At 40.0% G+C, this 8,835-nt stretch overlaps 1 protein-coding gene across 2 annotated transcripts in view; it reads left to right on the top strand.

The window, feature by feature from the left end:
* RIMKLB (ribosomal modification protein rimK-like family member B) overlaps positions 1-8,835 on the top strand; it is a 41,453-nt gene that overhangs the window by 1,192 nt on the left and 31,426 nt on the right. The gene's annotated exons all lie outside the window — the stretch shown is intronic.

The raw sequence follows: 8,835 nt of genomic DNA, 5'->3' as shown, positions 1-8,835 counted from the left end.
CCCTCCCAGGGGGTCGTGGCGAGAGGTGGAGGCCCTCCCGCCCTTCGCCTCAACCCCCACCCACCGCGGCCGAGTTGGGGCGGAACTTGCTCCGGAGGAGCGGGCCGGAGCCCGGGAGCCGCCGGGGACGGAGTCTTGTGGAGGCCGGTGGTCTCCTCAGAGCCGGGGGCGGCGGGCGTGAGGCGGACCCCGGGCGGGGAGTGCGCGCCGAGAGGGGTTGAGGATGCCGGTGCGGCAAGCTGGAGGGAGGGAGGCGGCGGCGGCTTCGGGCGCGGAGCAGTGCGGTCCCCCTCGTCGAGGGGGTGTGGTGAACCGGGAAGGCGCGGCCGAGCCGCACACGCGTGGCGCTAACCTGTCCCCGGGAGCCCGGTAATCGCTGCCTCGCCTGGTGCCATCAGACGGATTCCTGTGGTGTGAGACCGAGGCGGGCGGGGGTGGTGATAGTCCTGCAGTTAATTCTGTTCTGATTTCACGTTTTCCTCCTCACGTTTTAGAAAAAGTGACAGCCATTCCCCCTTTTCCTTTTGACAGTCCTCTGAATAAGAATGGGGTGACATTTAATAATTGGATGTCCTAATTTTTTTTTAAAGGCATTTGACCATGATGCAAATCTTTTAACCCCCTCCCCCCATAAATACAAAATAGTTAAGAGGATAATAACTTCAGATTTGCCTTACTAATTTGTCCTCATCTCTGGTAGCAGATTTGTTTTATCCCCCGTATGTGTGTGAATAGAGATGAGGCGTTGATTCTCTTCTGGGAGTGGGATTTTTGTACTAACCGTGCTCCATGTAACCTCCTTGTAAGTTCTTTCATTGTGCTGTTTTCCCATTAATTACCAGACTTGTTCCCACATCTTTGTGGAGTTGGGTTAGATTTGAAATCTGTATGGAAGCTGGGCAGCCTAATATGGAAGATTTTCTTTTTGTGGGCTTGATAGGTTGATTATGTTTCTGGACGACTTAACTTTTAACTAACCATTAAAATGTAAGTATTATTTATTTTAAACCTCACTTTGATAACATCGCATAGTTTCAAGGTCGTTGAAAAATCAGTTGATTGTCCACACACTTTAAAATATTCATTTGGATTAAAAACAGCCTCTGAAATTTCAGTCATGGAGAGTCACCATTCATTTTCTAACTTTCGGAATGAAAGGCTCTCATATAGTTGTAAGGTAGTTATAGTTTAAATTTCTTTTATATTGTTTGGTTGGTGTGTCAAAGGGAGGAGGCCTATTCTGTTTTGACGTGATCTTTTGTTTATTCCATTCTGTCTTGGTTAGCTATTAGTTTCCTTCTTTCGTGTCATGGATTTAGTTGTTAGTTTGGCAACATGGCTGATGTTTTTATCGCTCTGTCTGCCTTGTTTTCTCTCACCTTCTCTTATCCTTACCCCCCGATGCTGGAGTCTCCTTGTTGGGGAGGTGGGCAGTGTGTGATTCTGAGAACCAAGAAGGGGAACAGCAAATTCAGTCTTCTGTTCAGTAACATTCAGAATCCTCTACTTAGTCAAGAGCCAGTTTTCTCATCCTGCCTTTCTCTCTGCAGGGGGTAAGGAGCTGTTAAAATCAAACTTCAAGACTTGTGGCTACCAGCTAAAATTCCACTGATCTTGGTTTCTGGTTATGATATCCATGCGTGCTGTGCTGTGTTCAGCTCTTTGCTGCGACCTCATGGACTGCAGCCCGCCAGACCCCTCTGTCCGTGGGATTCTCCAGTCAAGAATACTGGAGTAGGTTGCCATTTTCCACTCCATGGGATCTTTCTGACCCAGGGATCGAACCTGGGAAGCCCAATTCCTGGTTGGATAAGTTAATCATTTCTCCTGTTTCATCTTGAATATGACGGCACGTAGGGATGGAGGGGAGAGTAACAACAAGAAATTGTCCTTTTTTTTTTCCCTTTTCCCTTCTCATTCTGTCCGCTTTTGCTCACCAGAGGGAAATTACCAGCAGTATGTTATAAACATTCTAACACTTCTTAGCCGTATTGTACAGAAAATTCTAAAGTGAAGGTTCATTTTTTCCTCTGAACATCAACCAAGCTTAGTGCATTACTTTCTTGGGACACAAGATGAAACATACCGTTCAAATTATCTCCCAATTCTTACTTTCCCCTATTTGTAGTCACCTGGAATTTGCTACTGGTTAAGTCACTAGAGTGATCTCAAGTCCTCTCTCCTCCCTCTGAGCTGAAGGACTGAACACTGGGCCAGGTCAGAGGAATGGAACAGAGCAGAATTAATTGTTCCACACTTTGGGACATAACACTTTCCTCTGGGAGGCAGACAGAAAGCTAAATATAGAAAATGGGTGGAGAAAGAACTTCTGTACCCATGAACAACCCACGAAGAGAGAGAAAATTGAGTTTTATTGTATGTTGTTTGCTGATAGCTGTTTTCTTGGTGGGGGAGTACATAAGTGATGTAGATTTGTAGAGACTTTATGTAGAGACTTTATGTAGATTTGTAGAGACTTCAAAAACTGGTTAGTTTTTGAAGAGTGCTCTCTGAAAGTGGGATTATCTTAAGCATTTGAGAAAAGAACTTTTAGAAATGTTATTTAATTGAGGGTGTAGATTATGATAAGGACAGTGAAAAAAGTAGTACTATTCAATGTTAGCTGTACTGGCATGTGCAGTTGTTTCAAGAGAGGTTGAATAGGGGAGATTAGGCGCAGAGGTTGGGTAAATTGTCTTTCAGTACTTGGGAATTTTCCTGCTTGTGATATTTTTAGGGTCATTAAGAAATAATACCTTCAAAAATATCTGTATATTATATACTTTAGATTTATGTGCCGTACATATCTGTGTAAATGTTCAGCTTGCAGACAAGGACTGATTTTCTGGCTTCATCGTAACTGATGCCATGGTGTTAGTTTCAGTGTTTTCTTTTCCAGTGTTTTTTCCCTTTCAAAATTGGCTTGGAGGACAAAAGCCACAGAGCTAGCCAGCTCTACTCCCTTAGAGTCTGGTCTGCATGGAACCATGCTTATATCTTTTTTCCTCTCCTTTCTGACCCTAACCCTAGCCCCTACTTTAATTGTTAACAAAAGTAATTATTTCAATATCAGTTGTATAACAAGAATGGGAAGTAGCAGTAGGTTTGGGTTGTTTGTTTCTTATGAGAAACTGAAAACTTAAATTTCTAAGTTACATTTAGATATTATATGGCCGTTTACTTGGTGTTGGTATTTAATATTGAAAATAGCTATGTTTTTTTCATCTCCAGTTATACTTCAGTAAAACAAACTTCTTTAAAATAACTCCCTCTTAACCCTGTCCTTTCTGAGGTTTTGTGCTTTCCACTGGGGATATTAGTTGAGAATAAAATAGATGGGGATTCTGTCCTCATAAAATGTATAGTTTAATTTCATTGTTCTCTGTCCTTTGCCCTGTCAGTCACTTCTCTCTTCAATGTCTTGAGGAGTCTACTCTATCTGTGAATTGATGAGTTAGCAGAACAAATTTGTGTGAATATTGTTATGCCAGTTTTTTTTTTTTTTTTTACTACTTTTCTTTCAAAAGTGACAGCGCACCACAAAATGTGATAGAAACAAACAAAAACTGCCCCTTAAATGTTTTTTTCCCGTCATCTTCTTAACAGTCCTCCTTTCTTTCTGTCTTTCTCTCTTAACCACTTCTAATACTAGCTCTTACCTTCATGTTATTAGAAATACAAAGATAGAGCATGGATTGGCTGTGTAAGATCAGACCTGTTCTGTCTTACTGCTCTGCTGTCCCGTATTTGGCATTATTTCAGTCTTTTGATACTTTATCAGAAAACTGCATCTTGAAAATACATGTGAGTTTGCTCAATTATAGCAGCATTGGAATTCTTCCCTGATGTTTTGGAGTTCTAAGTTGTTAGCTTATTCCTTTGACATGTGATGTAATTAACCATATCCATAAAGTCTTCTTGAATATAATAACAGTTTCCTAATTGTTTTTTTCAGCATAGTGTCCAGAAAGAAACTTTGGAAAGAAGGCCCAACATTTAACATGTTAAATGTGATGAACTTTGAACTGTTCTGTGCATTGCATCTCAGGAAACTTTTGAAATTTTGTGCCACGTCCAGAGATACTCTGATGTAACATTTCTCTGTTAAGTGAAATCATTAGAAATGTTATTTGGATTCCAGAGAAAACATAGGTTTTCTTTATACCACAAAGTATTCTAGGAATTTTAGTAACTAACCTACAGATTATTTAAAGGTAGCATTTCAGGCCCTTTAGTTGGGAATGTGTGAGCATTTGCATGTTAATTTGTCCATGACAATTTTTTCTTTTTCCAGTTTTCTTTTTACGGTATAGTATACACCTAAATTTGACCATCTTAACAGTTTAGTGGTATTCAGTATACACATATTTTGCAACCACCACCATGGCCATCTCCAGAATTCTTTTCTTTGTCCTGCATTATTGACAACCTGTACCCATAAAACATTTAACTCCCCAATCTCTCAGTGCCCCAGCCATTAACAACCATCATTATGCTTTCTGTCTCTGTGAGTTTGAGTACTCTAGTACTGGAGCATAAGATTCATTCATGTTAAGCATGTAACAGAATCTGATGTCTTTCAAAGGCATTGTGTGTATACTGCATTTTTATTTATTCATCTGGCATAAAGGTGGCTTGCATCCACCTTTGAGCTCTTATGAATAATGCTGCATGTGTGTACAAATACCTCTTTACGACTCAGCTTTCAGTTCTTTTGGGTATATACCTAAAAGTGGAATTCCTGGATTGTGTTTTGATTCTATTTTTAATTTTTTGAGGAACTGCCATACTGTTTTCCATAGCAGCTGCACTGTTTAACATTCCCACCAGCAGTTTGCAAGGCTTCCAGTTTCTCCACATCCTCCCCAATATGTGTTATTTTCTGTTGTTATTATTCTTTTTTTCTTTTTGATAGTGAACATCCTGTGTGGGAGGTAGTTTCATGTTTTTGTTTGCATTTTCCTAGTGCTTAGTCATACTGAACACTTTTTCTTATTCATGACATTTTAACATCAGGTCATTTTTAGTTCTCTGAGGGCTCAGACTTCATTTCTTACCATGATTTTTAGTGTCTTCAGATAAAGTGCATAGTATTCACTCATTAATTAAATGTATTATGCAATTGAATGTTTACTTTTGTATATTTAGTAGTTTATCTTTTTTGACTATAAAGGAATCCCCAGATATCTTTGACATAAGTTAAACTTATTTCTTCCTCATGAAAAAGAGATAGTAAACAGTTTAAGGCTATGGCACTGGGCAGTCAAGGTCTTCTAACATGTAGCTGTGCTTTTTAGAGTTGACTTACTCCAAATGGATGTTAGAGATACAACCATGGAGCAAGGATCAAGGAAGAGTACATCCCTTTAGTATGCTTCCTGGAAGTTGGAGTGCAATACTTTGACTCAGTGCTTTGATCATATTAAGTTGTTGAGAAAACCTAGGGAATACAAATAAAGGTTCTTAGTCCTATGGCACTTTGCTCAGCTAAATATCAGATACATTATTGCTGAGGAGTAAGTAGATAGTGGATATTGGGAAGCAAGTGGCAGTCTCTGCTATTGAGTATGTAGAATTTGAAGTGACTCTGGGCTCTTCCTCTTTCTAATTTAGACAAGTGACCTCTCTGCTAGTTTAGCTTCACCTGCCAAATGATGATAATAATGTGTCATGAGGATGGTTGTAAGGATTAAATGAGAAGATACAAATAAACTGTCTTAGCATTGTATTTGGTACATGTAATCACTCAAAAGTGAATTTATTTTCTTTATTTAAATTCCCTTCGATATCTTTAAGTATCAAAATAGTTCAGAGAAATTAAAAAACTTGAATCCTAATCTTGGATCTGCTATTGTGATATCTTGGGCAGGTCGTTCCTTTAAGATGGGATATGTTATGTCTGTGTTTCTCACGTAATTATGTACGGACTAAATGACATTCACATAATTGTGTGCAGATTAAATAACAAAATATAGGGACTTCCCTGGCAGTCCAGTGGTCAAGACTTACCCTTCCAGTGTAGGGGTGTATGTTTGATCCCTGGTGGAGAAGTTAAGCTCCCACATGTCTCTCCACTGAAAGACCAAAACATAAAACAGAAGCAATATTGTAGCAAATTTTCAATAAAGACTAAAAATAGTCCACAAGAACAACAAAAATCTTTAAAAAAAAAAAAAAAGGCAAAGTGGGAAATGTTTTGTGAACTATAAATGGAGAATGTTTTTAACCCCACTTGTATGCATTGTTTTGCTTTTGTCTTGCATATGTATAAAAAGGGGAATTTATAGATGCTTGTTTATATATTCCAAAGTGTTCCCTTTCTTTATTACCTTCATTGTTTTCTGTTTCTGTGTAGACAGTGTTTTACTGTTTTTCTTATGTCTTTTGATGGAGGGTCCCTATTGAGTCTGTACAGAAAAATGGCTGTCCTCTCAATTTTTCACCCCCCAAATCATGTATATACTTTTTTAAAAAAGGGGTATTACAGATTAAAGAGCTATATGGAGAGAGTATGAATGAATGTGTCATATAAAATTTGGAAAATTAGCTATTTGCTCTGTTTTTGAGGTATACGCTTTGAAGAATAATGAGGGGACTGTCATACTTTCTATCACTGTAATCTTTGATTAATACCTAACCTCCTGCTCCTGCTTTCAAAGCATTTCAGTCTACCTTCAAGTTAATGTGCTAATGAAAATGGTGTCCAAACAGTGATACTATTGTTAAAGTGACATCTTAACTAAAGGATGAGATTGTAGAGGAAGTATCTCTACAAGTTTCAAAGGGACAGTCGTTTTGTGGGTAATGGGATAACAGGCGTATTTCAGAAAACTATATTTATTCATTGATTTGGCTGCCCTGGGTCTTAGTTGTGAAAGATGGCATCTTTAGTTGTGGCATGTGGGATTTAGTTCCTTGACCAGAGATTGAATCTGCGCCCCCTGCTTGGGGAGCACAGAGTCTTAGCCATTGGACCACCAGGGAAGCCCCCAACACTACTAATTGATTGTTTGAGACTCTTCTGAGATTTTCATTTTATCATTCATTTTCTTTTGTGGTTGTTGTTCAGTCTCTTGAGTCGTGTCTGACTCTTTCAGACCCCCTGGACTGCAGCACCAGACTTCACTATCCTGGAGTTCGCTGAAATTCATGTCTGTTGAGTTGGTGATGCAGTCTGACCATCTCATCTTCTACCGCCCTCTTCTCCTTTTGCCTTCAATCCTTCCCATCATCAGGGTCTTTTCCAATGAGTTGGCTCTTTGCATCAAGGTAATAAAGTATTGGAGATTCAGCATTAGCATCAGTCCTTCCAATGAATATTCAGGTTGATTTTCTTTAGGATGGACTGGTTTGATCTCCTTGCTGTCCAGGGAACTCTCAAGAGTCTTCTCCAGCACCACAGTTTGAGAGCATCATTTCTTTGGTGCTCAACCTTCTTTATGCTCCAACTTTCACATCCATACACGAATACTGAAAAGACCACAGTTTTGACTATTCAGACCTTTGTCAGCAAAGTGATGTCTCTGCTTTTTAATATGCCATCTAGGTTAGTTATAGCTTTTCTTCAAAGAAGCAAGCATCTTTTAACTTCATGGCTGCAGTCACCATCAGTTCAGTTCAGTCACTCAGTCTTGTCTGACTCTTTGTGACCCCATGGACTGCAGCATGCCAGGCCTTCCTGTACATCAGCAACTCCTGGAGTTTTTTCAAACTCATGTCCATTGAGTCGGTGATGCTGTCCAACCATCTCATCCTCTGTCCTCCCTTTCACCTCACTCCTTCAATCTTTCCCAGCATCGGGGTCTTTTCAAATGAGTCAGTTCTTACCATCAGGTGGCCAAAGTATTGGAGTTTCAGCTTCAGCATCAGTCCTTCCAGTGAATATTCAGGACTGATTTCCTTTAGGATGGACTGGTTGGATCTCCTTGCAGTCCAAGGGACTCTCAAGAGTCTTCTCCAACACCACAGTTCAGAAGCATAAAGTCTTCAGTGCTCAGCTTTCTTTATAGTCCAAGTCTCACATCCATACATGACTATTGGAAAAACCATAGCTTTGGCTAGACAGACCTTTGTTGGCAAAGTAATGTCTCTGCTTTTTAATATGCTGTCTAGGTTGGTCATAACTTTTCTTCCAGGGAGCAAGTGTCTTTTAATTTCATGGCTGCAATCACGATCTGTAGTGATTTTGGAGCCCAGAAAAATAAAGTCGGTCACTGTTTCCATTGTTTCCCCATCTATTTGCCATGAAGTGATGGGACCAGATGCCATGATCTTGGTTTTCTGCATGTTGAATTTTCAGCCACTTTTTTCACTCTCTTTGACTTTCATCAAGAGGCTCTTTAGTTCTTCTTCGCTTTCTGCCATAAGGGTGGTGTCATCTGCATATCTGAGGTTATTGATATTTCTCCCAGCAATCTTGATTCCAGCTTGTGCTTCCTTCAACCCAGCGTTGTTCCATGTCCAGTTCTAACTGTTGCTTCCTGACCTGCATGCAGATTTCTCAAGATGCAGGTCAGGTGGTCTGGTATTCCCATCTCTTTGCGAATTTTCCACAGTTTATTGTGATCCGCACAGTCAAAGGCTTTGGCATAGTCAATAAAGCAGAAATAGATATTTTTCTGGAACTCTCTTGCTTTTTCCATGATCCAGTGGATGTTGGCAATTTGATCTCTGGTTCCTCTGCCTTTTCTGAAACCAGCTTGAACATCTGGAAGTTCACAGTTCACGTATTGCTGAAGCCTGGCTTGGGGAATTTTGAGCATTACTTTACTAGTGTGTGAGATGAGTGCAATTGTGTGGTAGTTTGAGTATTCTTTGGCATTGCCTTTCTTTGGG

Source organism: Bison bison, unplaced genomic scaffold (genome assembly GCF_000754665.1).
Source record: "Bison bison bison isolate TAMUID 2011002044 unplaced genomic scaffold, Bison_UMD1.0 scf7180017864281, whole genome shotgun sequence".
NCBI lineage: Eukaryota > Metazoa > Chordata > Mammalia > Artiodactyla > Bovidae > Bison > Bison bison.
The sequence above is the reverse complement of the archived record's forward strand: the minus strand, read 5'-3'. Positions and strand labels throughout refer to the sequence as shown.